Source organism: Notothenia rossii (genome assembly GCF_949606895.1).
Source record: "Notothenia rossii genome assembly, chromosome: 1".
In the NCBI taxonomy this organism is placed as follows: domain Eukaryota; kingdom Metazoa; phylum Chordata; class Actinopteri; order Perciformes; family Nototheniidae; genus Notothenia; species Notothenia rossii.
Genome location: NC_136912.1, coordinates 74914664 through 74935732, shown reverse-complemented (window position 1 = coordinate 74935732; position 21069 = coordinate 74914664). Strand labels below are relative to the sequence as shown.

Sequence of the window (21069 nt, the reverse complement as noted above, 5' to 3'; positions counted from 1 at the left end):
GCATCACATTTCATGACAATCCATCTTGATATATTTCCTATTTATGCCGCTGCCATGGCTAAAAACTGTATTTCTTTTTTGTGATGCAGTTTGGTCTAGTTTCAAAATGTACTTAAAGCTGTTAGACATTTCTTCATTTGGAAATAAATCAGTACTGAATGATCTTAGGAGCTCTTACATGTTCGTCTTTTGTATTTATGGCTTGGAAAACCAATGAGGTCTTATCAATCCATCATCTTTATTTTGGTTCAAGATAAGATTGATGAAATCCTTACTCCTCCTCTCCCCCATTAATGTTGGTATTCCCTTTGTGATGGCCTTTCCTTTTGTGTCCTTCTTTACCCCCCTTCTAGCTTCCTCACCTCCTCTCTCCTCTCCTTTTCTTTCTGTTCATGTTGTCTTCTACATCCCCTCTTTTGTTTCCTCATCATGTCTCCTTTCCTTTCTGGTTTGTCTCCTTTCTTCTCATGTCTGTTTGTTTTGTTACATTTCTTTTTTCCTCATATTTGATAGCAAACATGGCAAATCAAATGTACAGATTGATTCTCATCCCCAATCCTTTCCTCTCTTTCATTTCACTCCATTTCTCCTCTCACCTCTCCTTTCCATCCTTTCTCACCCCTTCCCACTCGTCCCTCTCTTGTGTCTATCTCTCCTCTCCTTTCCTCTTTCTCCTCTCCTATGATTAGCTGCAGCTCTGTATGTTACCATAGCACCCGAGAGAGAGAGAAAGTCAACCCACACAGAGTCTCCAGCCTAACACTCTTTCTCTTCCTCTCTCTGCCATTGTGTCTTTCCTCTCGATGTCTCCATCTACCTCACGTCTTTCTCCCTTTCCTCCCCACCTCATGCTGCTCTCCTCAGCTTTATGCAATTATCTTTATTTTGTTTTGTTATATTGTTTACATCTCATGGGGAATGTAGTGTTCACCTGAGTGAGTGTGTGCACAGGCTTATAGATGTTTGGTTATGAATATTCAGATATGTTCTGCCCAGCATAACAACTCCACCTCACTGTCTGCCCACACACACACACACACACACACACACACACACACACACACACACACACACACACACACACACACACACACACACACACACACACACACACACACACACACACACACACCTAAACAATTGAGACAGTTGCAAACCAGAGCACACCACTAATGTCAACATCTTCTCTTCCTTTGTTTGTTTGTTTGTTTGTCTCTAATTCTTTTGGACTAGTTGAGCATCTGTAAATGCTAACAGAGGATTCATTGCTAATTTGTGTGCGCCATTGTTTGCGGGTTTGTGTTTGTGTGTGTATTTGAGAGAAAAAGAGAGTGAGTCATCTGACAGCTAACCATTAGCCAATTAGATGTGGCGTTTGGGTTAGCAAGTGCAGCACGACAGCCTGCGGTTCTTACATGTTAAGACCAGTTCACGTGGACCACTATAAACTATTAACTTTCATGTTTGCATGACTCATTTTTCATAGCCCAAAATCCCCAAATATATATAGGCTTCCTTACTTGTGAAAAATACAACAGCCTCAATCTTAAAGAAGAATCCACATATCCATCAAAATAGGTTTTAACAGGGTTTAGGTGAGTACTACAGCACAGGCACATTTTATAAAGCCTTTTGTGGAACCAGAGGAAGCTGCACACATGTCCTCAAGTTATGTCACTCCATAGAGGTCTCTTTAACTAACATTGGAGTGAAAGGAAAGGGAGGAAAACAGTTGGGAGGACAAGGAGGATTAGAAGAAGGACATGAGGGAAGAGAGAGGAAACCAGCCTGCGTTGGCAGACCGTTTACTTGTACTTCCAGTGATCTCTCTGAATACCATCTGCTGACTGCTCCATTCACTATTTACTGTATTAAATAATCTATGTGGCCTGACAATCAGCAGGATGCTCCACTGCTGATTAATCATGGTTGGTTGGTATAATTAAAGGTGTAAAGTGAGGTTTGTATTCAGCTTTTCTCCCAAGACACGTTTTATGTATCATTGAATACTTTTATTTAGTCAAAGGAAATTTATGAATACGGTTTTCAAAATATGTGTATGTCTCTTTACGTCCATGAAGTTGGATTCCTTGTTTGTAGCAGTATTCATTTACTTCACTGAGTGTTGGCACATAAATGCCACCTGTAGCTGAAAGCAGTATATTTGTCATGTCCAAGAAACTTATAGTGAAAGTTTATTCTTTATGTTAGAGTTGTCATGTCCCTTTGTCTTGTGCTTTATGTCTATGCCCTTAATTATTTCTTCCTCTCATTTCAGGCCTCCACGCTACCCGCCCCTTTCTGTCTCCTGCGTCCTTGATTATTTTCCCCGCCCTGATTGTTTCCAACTGTGTCCCCTTTACCTGTGTATATATTGTGTTAGCTCCCTCCTGTTAATTGTCAGTTTGTTGTCTCTCGAAGACCTACGTATCGGCTTACCTCACGGACCTTTCACGGACCTATGCTTTAGATCACGATTCTAGTTTTCCTCGAAAGAGTGTTTGGTTTTCCTTATTTTATTACTGTGCAAAATTCCAGTAAAGTCTTTATTTTGAAACGCTATCTGAGTCTGAGTTTTGAGTCGTGCAATTGAGTTCATGCCTCAGTGTTCACCCCTTGACAATATTTGACTAACAGTACCTTCATCTGAGGTTTTTTTTATTTTGCTCTTGATCATTCGGAGCAATAAGTGGATGATCAGCTCCGTGTGCTATACAATGCTTGTTTCAAAATATCAAATATTTCTAATAATAATATATTTTTTAGGTTTTAATAAGATATACAAAACATTTATATAACTTTCTCAGGTACCTTTTATTTTGTTTATTTTTCTTTAAGTCTTTTTAGCATTAGCACTAAATGCATTGACACATCCTGGATAGAGTCAACTCAGACCTTTTGCAGAGGTTTTTGTTGCTGGGTTTTTAACAGCACGAAAAGAAAAAAAACGTGTTGTGAGGCAGCGTGGGCTGTCCTTGGTCACAGTGTTAATGGAGTTTTGCTCAGTTCAGCACAAACAATGCAACACGTGTGTGTAGGTAGGGACACAATATGTGTAATCAAATACAGAAGCTAAGTTGAAATCACAACTGCAGTGTTGAAATGTGCTATTGTGTTTAAAGTTATGTGCATGTATTGAGTGTGTGAGCTAGTAGTTCGGTGTTAATGGTCACATGAATCATGTGGATGAGTGTTGGGTGAAATGTATTCATATTTAACACTGCTGTGAATTCATATGTTAATTAGTTTCTTAGTAAATGATTGTGGAGAAGTATAAAGGTTTGATCATTGTGACAGATTAAAGGCTTACTGTGTGTGTGTGTGTGTGTGTGTGTGTGTGTGTGTGTGTGTGTGTGTGTGTGTGTGTGTGTGTGTGTGTGTGTGTGTGTGTGTGTGTGTGTGTGTGTGTGTGTGTGTGTGTGTGTGTGTGTGTGTGTGTGTGTGTGTCATTGTGAATTGTGTGTTTTTGAGTCAATGCAACTGTAATAGATATGTGCGTGACCATGTGTGAGAGTGTATGTGTGTGTGTTCCTGTGCGTGCAGCAGGTGGAGCCCTGTATCCAGTGTTGAATATCACACTGATCAAATGTGTGTGCGTGTATGTTATCACATTATTGTGACTCACCACTCATATGGGGATACATGTAGGGTCTCCACTGGGTTACCCCTGGCTTTGCATTACAAATAAGAGTTTCAAGAGTAGGAAGGGGGAAACTTTGGGTCTAGCTTTTTACAGACTTAAAGTTGTGCATTTAATAATTGACTTCATACAATGTCATCACAATGTACTAAAACAAGTTGTGTATATGGCAGAAATTGTGATAGGAATGGATGAGGGAAAGAGACACTCCATTATTTTTTACATTTTTACCTAGCAAGGGTAAAGCAAGTATATATTGGTTCTATAAATACGACAACATACAAAACAATACCTTAAAAATGGAACATAATAATACATAATATTATTATTATAATAACAGAATAATTAGAAATACACCTTTAGTATATAACGCATATAAAGGACACATGGTAGGGAAGGGCCAAATTCAGCAGTCCTTTATATGAGATAGGATCACAATATAATATACAGGACTGTCTCAGAAAATTAGAATATTGTGATAAAGTTCTTTATTTTCTGTAATGCAATTAAAAAAACAAAAATGTCATACATTCTGGATTCATTACAAATCAACTGAAATATTGCAAGCCTTTTATTATTTTAATATTGCTGATTATGGCATACAGCTTAAGAAAACTCAAAAATCCTATCTCAAAAAATTAGAATAGTTCCTCAGACCAAGTAAAAAAAAAAGATTTATAACAGCAAAACACAATCAAACATTTGAAAATGTCCATTAATGCACTCAGTACTTGCTTGGGAATCCTTTTGCACGGATTACTGCATCAATGCGGCGTGGCATGGAGGCAATCAGCCTGTGGCATTGCTGAGGTGTTATGGATGCCCAGGATGCTTCAATAGCGGCCTTTAGCTCATTAGCATTGTTGGGTCTGGTGTCTTTCAGCTTCTTCTTCACAATACCCCACATATTCTCTATGGGGTTCAGGTCAGGGGAATTTGCAGGCCAATCGAGGACAGTAATGCCATGGTCAGTACACCAGTTACTGGTGGTTTTGGCACTGTGGGCAGGTGCCAGATCATGCTGGAAAATGAATTCCTCATCTCCATAGAGCTTTTCAGCAGACGGAAGCATGTAGTGCTCTAAAATCTCTTGGTACACAGCTGCATTTACTCTGGGCTTGATGAAACACAGTGGACCAACACCAGCAGCTGACATGGCTCCCCAAACCATCGCTGACTGTGGGAACTTCACACTGGATTTCAAGCAACTTGGATTTTGCTCCTCTCCAGCCTTTCTCCAGACTCTGGCGCCTTGACTTCCAAATGAAATACAAAACTTGCTTTCGTCTGAAAAGAGGACTTTGGACCACTGTGCAACTGTCCAGTGCTTCTTTTCCTTAGCCCAAGTCAGACGCCTCTTCCGTTGTCTTGAGTTCAGAAGTGGCTTGACCATGGGAATACGGCTATTGTAGCCCATTTCCCGGACACGTCTGTGAACAGTGACTTTTGATACCTGGACTCCAGCTTCAGTCCACTGTCTTTGAAGCTCCCCCAAATTCTGGAAGCGACTCTTCTTCACAATGCTGTTAAGGCTGCGGTCATCTCTCTTGGTTGTGCAGCGTTTCCTGCCACATTTCCCCCTTCCAACAGACTTTTTGTGGATGTGCTTTGAAACTGCACTCTGTGAACAGCTTGCTCTTTGAGAAATTTCTTTTTGTGTCTTACCCTCCTGATGGAGGGTGTCAATGACGGTCCTCTGGACAGCAGTCAGATCAGCAGTCTTCCCCATACTTGTGATTTAGTTTACTGAACCAAGCTGAGTGTTTTTCAAGGCTCAGGAAACCCTTGCAGGTGTTTCGAGTTAATTAGACGATTCAAGTGATTCGTTGAACACCCTACTAGTATACTTTTTCATGATATTCTAATATTTAGAGATAGGATATTTGAGTTTTCTTAAGCTGTATGCCATAATCAGCAATATTAAAATAATAAAAGGCTTGCAATACTTCAGTTGATTTGTAATGAATCCAGAATGTATGACATTTTTGTTTTTTTAATTGCATTACAGAAAATAAAGAACTTTATCACAATATTCTAATTTTCTGAGACAGTCCCGTACAACAGAACAGTAAATATAAAGTCTATAAGACCATTTCCACCACAATGGAAGTGTTGTCATTTCAGACAGTCGGACAGAGCTTGAATACTTAGACTGTATAACTATCATCCAAATCACCGGTATAATGGCCATGACAATTACATATGTATTCCTGCATATTTTCTGATTTAATTGTTCGTATGTGTCTCTGTCTGTGACATTTCTACATTATTTAAACATGGAATGAAAGTGACATTTTCATAATTTAAGCACAACTCATTTCTGTAATTGATTAATCTGTGAATCAGGTGATAGATAAAACTTCCCCTCCTCTCTTCTGTGCTCCGCTCATTAGTTTCCATGGTAACAGAGTGTTGCTGAGTTGGTCGTCAGGCTGCCCACTCAGCCGGCAAAGCACACACACACACACACACACACACACACACACACACACACACACACACACACACACACACACACACACACACACACACACACACACACACACACACACACACACACACACACGGTCACGCAAATATGTATTACAGTTGCATTGACTCAAGGAAACACAATTCACAATGACAAACACACACAACTGTACACACACATACACACACACATACACATACACACACACACACACACACACACACACACACTCTCATTCACACATAGATACTCTCACACATGGTCACGCACATATCTATTACAGTTGCATTGACTCAAAAACACACAATTCACAATGACACACACACACACACACACACACACACACACACACACACACACACACACACACACACACACACACTGTGTACACACACTACATTCATACAAGTGCTTAGTGCTTTCACACCAAGCCATTCTCATCACTTCCATCTTCTTTGACCCTGAGCAGTGTGTGTTTGCCTTCATGTGTGTGTAGGTATGTGTGTTTGTATATATTTCCCAAAAGCAGAAAAAAAGGCCACTTCTTTACCTCATATGGAACAGTTAAGTCAGTAGTGACATCATTGCAGATAAGAAAACGATATCACACATGTGATTTGTGACATGTGTGACATGTGATATTTGGTTCACAGGAGGATAGAAATCAGAGAACAAAACTCAGTCAGATATGATGTGTAAGGGATAGCTAGCCCACTCAGAGCGCTGCAGAGACAAAGACAGATACAGAAATACCAAAGTAGGTTAGAGCAAAGCATTCTGGGATGGCAGGATACCCCCTGGGCTTCTGCAAGAGGCTCTCTTTCTTTCTCCCTCTCACTGCTTCAAGCTCTGACTCTTTCTTTCTTTTACTTTTTTGTGTGCATGTTTTTCCTTTTTTGCTCTATTTCCCATTTCATTTAAAAAATAAAAACTTGATTTCATGTGCAGGAAAGAGAACGTGAGAAAACGAGGTAAACCCTCAAAGGATATCAGATAGGAAAATGTAGCAAATACTCAGAAGTTGTATTCATATAGTTGTTAGCTTCTAGCTTTCTTCCTTCCCTGCTGTACCACGTTCATTCGGCTGTGTTGTTTGTATTGCTCCTTGTTCCATTTGTTACCACTGTGCAGAGTCAAGACAAACATATCCCTTGAAATAGTGAAAGATATGATGTTTTATTCATCTTTAATATGTCATTGGCAGGGGCTTTCATCCTGACAAATCAACCTGTTGTTAGCTGTTCTAACTTGTTATTGTACTGTCAACATGTATAAGGTCACATGTGGTGTAACTTTACAAATTGTATTCACTATAGTATTGCACATTTGAGGTGATTCACTCCAGTATTTCCATTTCATGCTGATTAACACAACCACTCCACATTTAAGAGAGAGTTATCTTTGATAACTTTATTCTCTAGTTGTTTTTTGCAGTTTCACATTATTAATATAAACTATTATCCGTGTAATAAATGATAATGCATTATCATAAATTAGGCCTACTTACATTAAATATAATAGTTGAAATTCCCTCTTCCTTTACCAGCTGTTGCATTAGTGATACTCAAACCTGAATGATACGCCTTTCACAGTGCCAACCTTCTCTGGCCTTTATAAATCTTGTCTATATTACACCTATTTATAACAATTTTGAAACTCCTCCTAAACCCAACATTCTTGTTTGAGGAGGCGGATTTATCAAAAGTGCCTTTATTATTCCTTAAGGGAATACTAACAGTGCTACAAAGTGGCTCAGATACAGGAGCTTGCTTTATTCTGTTACATTGATTATATGTAACTGCTTCATCTCCAGTGAAAATAATTTGTTTGGATTTAATCTACATTTAGACTGAGTTTTTTCCTTTAAATAATCAAAATCCACACAAATTAACTAGCCGTTGAGACAGTTGAAAGGGTAAGGGATGTAAAAGAGTTAATGTGCCCAAAACAATCGTTGAAAAAACAAGTGTTCAAATTAGGGTTGGGATGAAGTTGAATCTTATAGAAAAAACTATCCTTTTTTTTTATTTTTTTCCGGAATAGTTTTAGCCAGTTTAATGTTGATCTAAGTGGGGAACTTCAGAGCAACCAATGATTGGTGGATTTCCATTAACCTTTAAACAAAATGGGCCAAAGTATCCAAACATCAAATTGTTTTTTTTTTTCATGTTTCTTTTGCCACCGTTAGCATGGGTCAACATGTATCAACACCTCACTGCAGTTTAATTAAGAAGTAACATCCACCCTTCACTTCCTGGTTTCAGTCACTGATTCATTCAATTAAACTGAATTAATCTGCCCTTTTCTTCCTCTTCTTTGTTATCGTCAGCAGATTGTAGGGAAACAATTCAAACACAAAGATGGACAGAGAGAAAGGAAAGATAAATGGCGTAGAGAGAGGAGAAGCTCACTGGTTGGCAGATCTGTTAGGAAATCTGTAAGTAGTTGAAGAGTTGTTGGCTTGATCCCCAGCGCCTGACCGTGCCCACTACAACGTTTTGAATTACAATGAAACTCCTGAGGGATATGTTTGATATTCCTCGCCAAAGGAGGCTTAATTATTAACAGGTTTTGTAAGCCATTAATAAACAACATCTCCCTTCCTGACTCTCAAGCAACCTGTCAATAAACATATTTTATGATGCATTTAAGGCTTAGGAGGTCCCAGGGAAGCGTTTTAAATCTGGTGAATTAATCTCTGAATTATTTTCTTATTTCAGGTTGTCAGATGTTTTGCTGATGGTTGCCTGAGCCAAGGCTGTATCGTTACCATCCCACCACCACTGCATGACTTCCCCTTGGCTTCCTAAGTGAGTGAGGACTCAGTATGAGACTCATTATGACACACCACACTATCATTACCAGGTGTTGGTAATGTACTTCAGAGTAAATCTATAAATTCACTCCATTGAGAACAAGAATAAAGGGAAGGGAAGAGGGTAGAGAGGAAAGAGGATATGAAAGGAGATGAGGGAGGAAAGGAAAGGAAAAAAGGGGAGGGACGGGAGAAAACGTGAGAGTAAAAGTGCAGAAACGAGAGTAGAAGATGAGTAAAGGGAGTATGTGACCATTATCTAATTAAAGAGAAGGGATAATAATAATAATAATAATACATTTGATTTATATAGCACTCTTTAAAAACCTGGTGTGGAACAGGTGGGTCTTGAGGCATTTCCTAAAAACTGAGTGATGCCGAGGTCCGTATGTTCTCTGGAAGCTGATTCCACAGACGTGGAACCAGGGAAGACAAAGCACGGTCTCCCATGGTGACCAGTTTTGTCCGCGGAACAGCCAGGAGATTGGAGCTGAGTGTGCGTGAGGTATGGGAATGTTTTCTGGTCAGCAGTTCCTGTAGGTGGGGCCAGTGTGGTTGATGGCGTTGAAGACCATTATGAGGACTTTGTAGTTGATCCGGTGAGTTACAGGGAGCCACTGGAGTGAGTGAAGGATGGGGGGGATGTGCTCTGATTTGCGTGTTAAGGACAAGGAAAGAAGACTAGAAAGGAAGGGGGACATCAAATGAAAAGAGTATGAATTACAGAGAGTATGGGCTCTTTGTAAGTTTCACCGCCCAGGGCTACTCTCAAGCATCCTTCCTCACGTGGCTCTTGCCCTCCCACCTCCTCTTCCTTCTCTCAGTCTCCACTCCCCCTCTTTAATCCCTCCCATAGGCAGGGACATGTAGATGATGGGATGTATGGATTGATTACTTTCTCTCCTCATCCCGTCTCATCACCCCAATAATGCGTGAGAAGAAAGCATGTGGCTCTTTGCCTCAAATTTGCGATTGTGTGTCAGGGTCTCTATGGAGATTGTGTGTTTCTCTGTCAGCGTCCCAGAAAAGGCGGACCTCAGGGAGTTGTGCTCCACTTTCCCTCCTTTATTAATTCACCCTTCGCTCCCACTCTGTTTGCCAGGATGGACGGGATGGAAGGAGAGAGAGGAGGAGGGTGTAAGAGAAAAAAGGAAAATAAGTGAAAGAGTTAAAAAGACAGACGAGACAGTCTGTCAACACTAATTTTTGTTTTTTCTCTCATTCATAAAATACAGTTTATCAAGTCAAAAAAGGAATGGTTTGCTTTGTGTTTGGACTTTTATAGACACTGAACATTTTGGTTATTTGAAAAGAAAGCCAATTGCACCACCAATCACTTATGACATCCAAGAGGAGGCACTGGCTTTGTTTCACAGATAAGAACAGGGTGAGGCGGCCAACAGACTGTGGGTGGGCAGGGGAGTCAGTTCTCTGAGAGAAAAATAGTCTGCAGGAGCGTTTTAAAATGTGGGGAGGACCACAGGACAATTTCCTTCCATTCATTTGTCTTATTCAGTGTAAAATATCTGAAGCATTGAGGAGGTTTTGCTTTCTTCTCTGCTGTACTCCAGATCTGTCAAAATACAATGGCTTGTCAATTGATTTTATGGGAAAACTGATTTGTTTATGAGGGATTTCATATTTACATGCAGGGGTAAACGTATGTCTCTAAAGGCTTAATCTGAGCCCTGTTAATATTCAGCCTTTTACCCTTTGATTGCATTCATTGTTCACAAATTCAAAGTGTTAGTTCAGAAAGCACAGTCAGAAATCTCAGCCTATTACTGTCACATTAATATGACATAGTATTATCACTGTCTGACACGTTCACCTTGTGGAACATCATAGATCATTATTACAATTAATGTTTTTGTAGCTCAACATTAAACCCTCAGCAAAAACCATATAACTATGGCACTACACTTACTGACTTACTACATTCTATATAGTTAAAACAATTGGACAAATACAAAAATTGGTACCGAGGTGAGCTGATTCAGCTCAAAACACATTTTCAGACTGATCGATATCATTTGACATTCTGCACTAACCAATGCCTGGGAGGACATTTATATTTTGAAACTGCAGCTGGGATCATTTTCCAATTTGTATTATCTTCTGTGCTACTAGTCACTAGAAGAAGGATCCCTCTCTTTTTCTCCTGCCATACAAACTGGCTCACAGTGTTAAATTGGGCGGAAATACACTCAGTTTTAATAAATGATAAGGATGATGTATCACAAGTTTAACAGAAACTCTAACTCTCACCTAACATACTCCAGGCAATGTCGCAAAGTGCTTCAAATCACAAGATTAACCAGCATGAATTTAAAAGTTCAGCACTCAAAAAATCAAATCAATCAAACTCAAATGTCTTGCCAGATTTAAAATTATTTTAATTAAAGGAAAAGTATTGTACCCAAGTCACAAACATAAGAACACATTGGCGTAAATGTGTAATTTTACAAAACACTTATTGTAGTTACAAATCCACACATATTGTTTTTTGCCAGAGATAGTACCTCAATAAATCCATCACTGTGATACTTCCTGTTGAAGCCTACTATTATAAATGTAAATATGAAGATAATATGAATATAAAAAATTATGGAAACATTTTAAAGTTGTACATGAAAACAGTTGATGCCATAAGTCAAGCTAATTAGATAAATAACTGGGCTCACTCAAGCAATCAAAGATATCTCTCGTGCAAACCCGCTTCAAATAAACATCCACCAGCTGGAGGGATGACGACAGCTGAGCTTGCGAGTCACGTACATCAACTTCAGACCAGCTGGTATGATTGGCTGAAAAGAGTGAGAAGAGATGCGTAAATACAGAAAAATAATTGATTTAGAAATGAATTTAAATGATAGAGCAGACTAAAACTACTTCTTGTAAGCATCACTAAATGGTCATCTTATTGTACATTATGATTATACTGTAGATTGTACAGTGGCACAATCAGCATCTGGCTACGGTGATTCACTATCATAGACTGCTTATACAATACATTACCAACAAGTGATAATAAAGGAAATGGGTGGTAACTGAGTCATTAACCTAGAAAGAGTGAGAGTATATTTTCGGCTGCAAGGAGGCTTTTGTTTTGAAAGGGGAAGAATGATTGACAAGTGTGGAATTGCATGTTGGAAAATAGAAGCTGAGAATAAACTCTGTCTTGACAATACAGTATTTATAAACAATACTTGTATGTGTGCTCGTATCTATGCCTCTCTCTCAAAACATAATGATACATTCGACTCAGGCCTTTGTCTCCATAACGAACCTCCCTATGACTCATGCTGCATCGCCACGGTGACGAGCATCACCAGATTATTGGATGTCATTTGGATTGTTTGGACAGACAAACTGACACAAATGCAGGCAGGCGGCTGATGTTATCTCACTGTTGGTTCTCACTGTTCATCGCAGCTTCTGTGAAAAATATTTTTTACCTTAACGAGCAATTCTTCCATTTCATTTGTGGTCTCTAGAGATTTAATGAGGTGTTAATCGACTGTAAACAAGGAAGAATGATGCAGAAGTTTTGTGTTGAGGGCACAAGAAGTCACAGTGCTCCTCACATTAGTCACCATGTGTGAAGGGAAACAAGTGGTGTGTAGTAGTGTTGTAGCTCACATTAAACTTATGTGAATAGTCTGGCTTTGAGAACATTCTTAATATGAATCCATGTAAACTCTTTAAGAGGCACTTTGCATAACTGTTGGTGAGTTTTCAACTACCACTGTCATATCCAGAGCGCGTGTGTGTACGTGTGCTCATGCCTGCACTGAAAAAATTGCAATATTCGTGAAGCCCCTAACCATTTTAATATATTCAGTTAATAAACAATGCAATATTTAAAATACAATTGACAATTACATTTTAAATATAAGAAACCTTAAATAAGACACCTAATAAGTGGTAAAAACTATCAAAGTAATGTTAAACTAGAAAATGCATTTCCTGCTGAAAATGCGTGCGAATGCTATAAACTATGTACATTTGTTGCTGAATTTAGCTGAAAATGCAGAAAAAGCTGAATTTTTTATTAGTTATTGGTCTCTAAAACCAAGTAAGTGTGTTGCTGAACTTAGCGGAGAAATGCAGAAAAGTGAAATAATTTGAATCAAAATAGTTACAGCTCAAATGCATTGCAATGACTTTGTTGAAAACTTGAAAGTGAACTGTCAAACTGGAAGAGTAGTAAAAATAGTGAAGAAGCTTAATATTTAAAAGAAAATGTTTAAAGAAGGTATAAACAACTAAATGTATAGCTTCAATGTCCTGAAATAGCTGAATAATTTAATAGTTGAATGGTTTCTGTAGCTGAAAGTAGGCTGAAAGAGTTAGATATTAAATGTAAGTAGTAGTGAATGAATGTGTATTAAGAAGAGAAAAGAAAGTAAAAAACGCTTTGAAAAGTAGCAGAATATTTTAACTGCAAACGTTTGAACTAAAACCATACGTCACCAATAATGTGTGGAACATGTTGAAGTCAGTATGAAGTCTTCATCAGACAGAAAATAATAGGCTGAGACAGTCTGTTAAACTCCAGTCTGTGTGTTTTTGTTTGAGGTGACAACGTTATCAAACACCTGTGTGTGTGTAAGCCCAGAGATCAAAGGTTACCATGGTGACAACGTTATCAAACACCTGTGTGTGTGTGTGTATGTGAGCCCAGAGATCAAAGGTTACCATGGTGATAACGTTATCAAACACCTGTGTGTGTGTGTGTGTGTGTGTGTGTGTGTGTGTGTGTGTGTGTGTGTGTGTGTGTGTGTGTGTGTGTGTGTGTGTGTGTGTGTGTGTGTGTGTGTGTGTGTGTGTGTGTGTGTGTGTGTGTGTGTGTGTGTGTGTGTGTGTGTGTGTGTGTGTGTGTGTGTGTGTGAGCGAGCCCAGAGATCAAAGGTTACCATGGTGATGTGCAGTGATCAGTGAGAGGAGAGCCTTTCCATTGTTCTGAATGAGAGATAAACCTCTTACAAAATGTCAACGCGTGGAGGGTGTCAGGACCCTGACGAGCATATGAGTCTAGTTTTTTGTGTACTTTCGGGTCAATAATGTGGCATTTTTGGCCGATTGACTAAAGGTGTGCAGCTGCTGCTCTGTGGAAAGATCAGGCTGGATTTACAATGGGCCTTAATGGAGACATGTTGAAAGTTTTCGTCACTTCATGCCCTCAAGAGGCATTTTGTTTAAATGTTTTGCTTAATCTTGTTTTATTTTTCAACGTAGGAGAGGTTTTCCTACATTTTTCATGAAAAATTAGTGTAGGGATTGGGAATTATGGCAGGTTTAAAAAAAGTTTTTACAGTGAATTTCAAGCTCTCCTCCACTCTAGCTAACATCACGCACTCTAAGCCTTAACGAGCTGCGCAATACACACTAATGTTAAAATCTGAAGAAGGCCTCTTTACAAAGCTCCAAACTAAGTTAAATATCTCAAGTGTGAATTCTGTAAACAGCATTAGCACTAATTAAAAATGTAAATTACTAAATGATATATGCTCACAATTTGACGTCCAGTCCAATAAAAAAAGAAGTAACTTTGCATTTCATGTTAAAAAATAAAGAATTCAGAGGAAAGATTGTGAAACATGAATTGGACAGTAATTAATGTAGGTATTATTATTAACATTTAGATTGACTTTTAGTGAAACAGACCCATACAAGGCTTATATACGCAATGATAACTCAGTGTTAGATCTACAAATAATAGAAAACGATCATAGTCTAAGGAGTGTGCTAACAGAAGACTGATAATAGAAATCACACGATGCAGGGGCAGAAAATTAGTCGTAAAATATTTTATTCCACTCTTTAGTAAAGCTGCAATCGTCTTTCCTTCAGTGCCAAGAAATACCCTTAGTTATTATGTGACAAAGCATCAACCTGAGATTGTAGAACTGAGATGTTATGCATGCTTAATTTAAACTGATTGTGTTAATGGAGATGAGAGACAAGTATTTTCTATTTTAAGTGACAAAGGAAAGTGGGTTCAAGTCATCCCAAAGCACAAAGCTTTTAGTTTGGGGTTGCTAAATTATAATATATCAACATTGGTACTGTTAATGTTTTGACAGTTCCCTATACTTTGTTTTTGTTTCCATAAATAAAAAGTGTTTAATTCCTGCAAAATGTTACTCTGTTGGTGCACAATGTGTCTGTGTTTATACATGTTTGTCGAAGAGAATGCTATCTCCAAGCACCATTGCTGAAGTAGCATTACAGAAATGTAAAACGGTGGCCTGAAATGGAAAAATAACTCAATTAGATAACTGGAAAGTTGAAATGTTCTATATTTAAAGTTGTAATAAATGTGGAAACAATGAATTTTACAGTTATTTGTTCCAGCATAAGCTGCTAGCATTAGCATGTCCAGCTTACTACAGTCGTAAAAAAGTGAAATTGAGCAGCCTGTGTGTTTTTCAATAAGTATGTTTTATACTATTGGGTATGGTATTAGTGTCTTTGTACCACCTAAAAAAAAAATGAGGAGATGGAGTTTTCAACCTAATATCATATGTTTGTCTGAAGTAGCCAGCTAGCTCCAGCTGGTAAAAATCGTTTTGAGCCAGTTGCCATTCTAGCCAACTGTCTACAGGTCGACAGCTCGTTTTTGACTGTCTCTGTCTTAATTCAGGAATTTCAATTTATTCGCCAAATCAGCCCCTTTGTAAACTGCTCTTGTGTCAAGGTAGAACGCCAAGCCTGAAACAACTATAACAAAATGTGTTTTTTTCTTCTTTATACTTTGTTTGCACAGGAAACATACATGAAGACGGCAGAAGAAGATTCCTCGAGAAGACTGCTCCTGACCACTTAACCAAACAACATTTGCCCAAACATGTCCAGCAGAGTTTGGTACCCATAAGGCCTTGCATGGGCCAAGTGGGTGGGGTTACAAGGAAGGAGAGATGAACCTGACCAACCACAGGCCGTCACCCGGAAATATAAGCTCCACCCACCACTGATCTTCAGGGTGACTGACAGCTGGACCAACGTCTCATACACCAGCATCTGAACTTTCATTGGCCCAAAGTGCAGGTAAGAAAGGAGGGCGATATTCTGTAGAGTCCATTCTTAGAGTTGTTTTTGTCACTATTAGCAGTTCCTAATTGTCACCCTGATTATAGAGCTGGAGGAGGGGTGTTGAACATGGGAGCTGAAGGGTGAGGAAGATGAGGTGTGGGAGGGAGAGACTAGGGTGAAAGGATTGAGAGGTTCAAGATAGAAAGGCATATGAAAACATAATGTTAACCCGATAAAGAAAAAAAAAATGCGTGAGAGGAGGAATCTTGACAAACATGAACGTAAACTACTGGCTCCCGAACCCGATCTCTTTCCTCATTCTGTCTTTCGCATGCCTTTGTCATCTGTATTCAGTTTTTAAATAATTTTAATAATAGCACAAACTTTCAGTGTGTCCTCAAAGTATTTGTGGTCCTGCACTCGGTTGTACAAACAGAAGTGATTGAAAGTAATTGTGTGAATAGTGAATCAAGCATAGGAGAAAAGTTCAAACCCTGCATACTTTCTTACCTCTGCACCTGCATGCACAATTGTTGTCTGAATTGGGAGTGATTGTCAGGTTTTGGAAAGAAACAGTCCTTTCAAATCAGATGTTGGACAGGTGTGGAGGTTACTGCTATGGCAGGAAGAAGTGTCACCAATTGATGAACAGCTGTTTATAAGCAATTCACAGTAAAAAACAACAACAAGTGAGTAAAATACAAAGAAGTCAGCCTACTAAGTGTGTTTAGAAAATTAAAATTGATTTTATGACAACGTACATATTTGCATATTGTGGCACAAGTTTAAGCCCATCCGCATTAAGATTCTCTTACTGCCACCTATTGAGAAATGGAAGAAAAGCTTAATGTTGCTTTTTACGGCCTCCTAAAACTTTAAAGTATGAGGTGTACTGTATTTAAAGGTAAAGCGCCTCTTACTTTACCGACAAAGTACTCCCAGTTGCTGTTAAGAACCAATATCCAAAACACAATCAAGCTCTGCCTCTGGTCTGAACACACTTTCAGAATATTGTACCAGCAACACATTAACCTAATATGGCTTGTGATGACTAGTTTTGTTGGCACTAACTGATCACAGAAAACCTAATTAACCAATCATCACGGAATTGTTTCAAATAACAGATAATACTCCAACAAGGACAAGAAAAGATAAAAACACTTGGATGTAACAATGTAAAACAAAACTGCTTTAGAGCTGTGCCAATAGTGGTTGCTACTAGCAACACACATTGCACAACAGGGTTTCTAGCCACCCACAGAAAAACTGCAAAGTACTCTTGGCTGTCCAATTAATGGAAATCATGTTCCTATGTAATTTGAATGAATCACTAAGCTGCTATTGACGGAACTTGATAATAAACAGCACAAACACACAGGTAGTGGACTGACGGGCAAACTGCAGCTGTGGCAGCAGTAGCAGCTGGCAGATCTGCTTTGTTTTACCACACGAACCACTGAGGTACAGGATAAGCTGTGAAAACAATGAGTTGATGCTGAAACAATGTGTGCTGCTATCTGTTGTTTGGAACTTTATTTGATTCAAAGCTGATTGTATTACCAAGACCACATTTTCTGCATTGTGTCACTTGAACCAATGCTGAGGCTATCACATTTCTGGTGATCAGATTTATAAATGTTGTATATAATGTGTGCCAAGAGGAGAGTAGTCCACCCTGGGAGAATGGGTCTCAACTCCGGAATGTGTTCATTTGAATTTCTATGCAATCTGCCAACTCTTTTTTGTTGTTATTTTCCTTATTGGAAGCTTGGGCAGTATTTTTTGGTGTGAAGGTGGTACATTTTCTTGATGCAAGTGTTTATTTTAGGTTTGGAGCGAAAGATCCCTCTCAGAAGATTAAATAATTGCTTAAAAAACATGAAAAATAACTTTTCATAGACTTGATTATGAGCTTACATTATTATAGCATGTACATGTTGCTCAGGATTTTAAAACATTTCCAGTGAAGGACCTTGAATGATGAAGACTATCATAAGATCTTCTACTGATGGGCATGTGTGTACTAAATCAGAAATGTTATGTTACGCTTGTGCATAGACTTTCTTATTAAGTTCCAAATGTGTGACGTGGGAAATTAGTTTATTGCCCATGGGGTTTATCGACAGAGTGTGTCACCAGTAAGATCTGATTATTTCCCATCTTGCTTCTTCCACACCCTTCAGAGGAGGTTTTTATTTCCTAGTGAACTACTGATCTTCCCTATTTAACTCTAAATTAAACCCTGCATAACTATGCAGTACTGTCATGAGCTTTCTGGCACACAGCAAGGACTTAAAGCAAGTATAAATGTGATCTACGATACTATATGTATCACTAAAACAGTCTCAGTGTGTATGTGTGCGTTTTTTAGTGGGTTTCTGCGTGGGCATACATGGGCCGAGTTAAGAGTAGCTACCTCATTGTGTTTCTCTCTCTATATCTCTCTGTCTACTGTTGCCATGGAAACGTACTCTTCTCTGTTCGCTGAGTCAGGAAAAAGAGGGTGTAATTTAACTGGGGTGGTCTTATCAGAATCACTAGGTGGCTTCTCAGGCACGTCTACTAAACAGCACACCAGTTTGGGACTACACATTACATTTAATAAACTGAATGAAGCGTCCAGTTGGATCTCCTCCAAACTAATCACTGTAGCTCCTATGGAAATGCAGAACTGTTTTAGCATCCTTTATCTATTTTATATTTTATTTTAAGTTGTTAAGGTGAAAAAAGAAAAGAAAGGGGCACTTGATCTTCCAGGAACACTTCTACTTTCTAGGAAAAAGTCCATCTCCAGGAGTGACCTTGTTTGCACCTGCGGTCAAAATGAAGTCATCATAAATGTTTCAACAGCCCTGCTTTTCCAGGCATCATATAGGATTTTAAAAAATCTATATCCCACTGGCCTATACCAAAGATGAATCCATCACAGTTTAATTTACCGACCGTGTGATGTAAATCCAGGGAATTAAAGGGATAGCTCCACATTTGCTGAATACATTTACTTGCCTTCTTTCCCAGAGTGAGATGAGTTATGTTTTAGAAGCTAATTTATTTATATTTAGTCCTGTTTAGAATACCCATGTTAGTTTTTGTTATACGTTTTTAAAGTCTCGGAATATAATCTTATCCCAGTCAAAGACAACTATTTTAGTGTAGATGTAGAACTGAAGTCTTTTTTTAGTCAGCAAATTATAGTGATCATTTCAGTCGGTGTAGTCTTGCCAAATGATCTCCTTGTTTGTTTCTCTCTAGCCACGTTGTTTAACTTGAGTAAGTAGGTTACTTTGAGTGCTTATTGTGTTCTGAGGCTGTAGTCCTGACATGGGACATGCAGCAGAACTACATTTCTCAGAAATCTGGTATTATTGCTGGATCATATAGTCACAGTTAGTGTTAAACTACTTTGGTGTGGATGTTAATCATGGGAAAAGGTTATTGACAAACTGAAGTTTTCTTTAACAATATTAACACTGAGAGAGGACATAGCAGGATTTTCAAAACACATAAAGAGCAGGTTATGTGCTTTTCACGTGTTCCTGTTTATTCTTTACACACTGCTAAAACTAATGAGGCATAACAGCCATACACTATATTCTCCATAAAGGTTATACTGTAAGGTTTTGGTTTGAACTGTTTCAGAGAGGTGCTAATTCATTTTCTAGGAGGCCGTTTGAGTTGAATTGTACTGGCATGTGTTTATTTCTATTTATATCAATGAGGCTAGGTTAAATAGCACAAACACCTTTGTTTTGTTCATCTTACCACACAAACATTTACAAGCATACAACTACCTTATCCAATTAATTATTTGTTGTAGATTTAAGAAACTGCAGGGTGTGTGCAAGATAATGTATGTAATATTTGTATTTTCTGGACAAAGTGCTTCTATAAATAGCTTTTTTAGGAGTGCCATTAGCTTTGTGATTACAGTTTTTTCTCCATGGAAGAGGACAGTTGAGCAAGAGAGAATATTTGGGCAAGAGAGAACATTTGGCCAAGAGAGAACATTTGGCCAAGAGAGAACATTTGGGCAAGTCAATAGTAATTGAAGCGATTGCAAATGAATCCCATGGGACTGTATCTTCAGTCTGAGCTGAACTGAACAGAGCTAATGGCTTTTGTGAAGAACTCCAGTGCGATTTACTCCTGGGGCCACATTACATGAACATCCAAATGAGAAAATCCTATCTTAATCCCATTTGAGAAAGCAATTTGGAGTTTTTTTTTTCCCGAGACAGAAGAAGTGTGGCTCAATGCATTGTCTTTTGTCAATCATGGTGTTATAATGCAATCTGTAAATCGCCCTAAATCTGCTGCGGAGCCAACAGTTAACTTCATCTGATAGCATGATTCAAGATTGACTTCTCCCAGAAGTTTTGTGCACTATTCAATGTTTTGTCAGGAATCTCAAAGTCCTGACTTGCTTCATATTGCACACATCTTCAAAATGCGACAAAAAACGTGTTTTTTCTGAAACTGGAATGTGTCGAAGTTTGCAGAGCTGTGGGAAAAGTCCATTATGACGACCAAGCCACAATTCTCTCTCAAATGGTTTAGTCATTTCTCAGAGCATAGTTTGAGGAAGTTGACTTGGCTTAGTTCCAGTGTAAACTGCAGAAAATACACGATACAACTAAATACAAATACATACAATATATGCATCCATTGAATTCCTTTTCAAGGTAGTATCCTAATGAATGGGACGCCTATTTCATAGATTTGTGTCACTGTGTAGGCTGGACATGTTTGATGTGGCTCACACGCATTAAATATGTAATTTGATTTAGGCTAGGAATGGGCGTTAGGTGTAGCATTTGCTATCAAACCGAGATTAAGATAATGTGATTATGCGCTTAGTTAAATCATAATCACATTGGCATATTGTTGTCGCTGAGTGACAGTGGCATAAGAAGAGCTAATGCAGGAAAATGAATAGAAAACATTTGAGAAGTCCATTAACACGGTGGAGAGGGTACGGACGCAGCGAGGGCTGGAAAACAGAGCTGCTTTTTATTTTTGGCTAAACTAGTATCATTAAGGGAATTCCCTATTTGGCCAGTTTACAGGCAACTAGTGCCATTTGGAAAGTTCACCGCTGAGAATTAA

The 21069-nt window shown here is 38.6% G+C and overlaps 1 protein-coding gene across 1 annotated transcript in view; it reads left to right on the top strand.

The window, feature by feature from the left end:
• The window catches only part of lrrc7 (leucine rich repeat containing 7), a 126524-nt gene that overhangs the window by 8674 nt on the left and 96781 nt on the right, over positions 1–21069 (top strand). The window contains exon 2 of the mRNA XM_079678701.1: positions 15698–15978. The gene's annotated coding sequence lies outside the window, so the exon portion shown is untranslated. The remainder of the gene's footprint in view (positions 1–15697; positions 15979–21069) is intronic.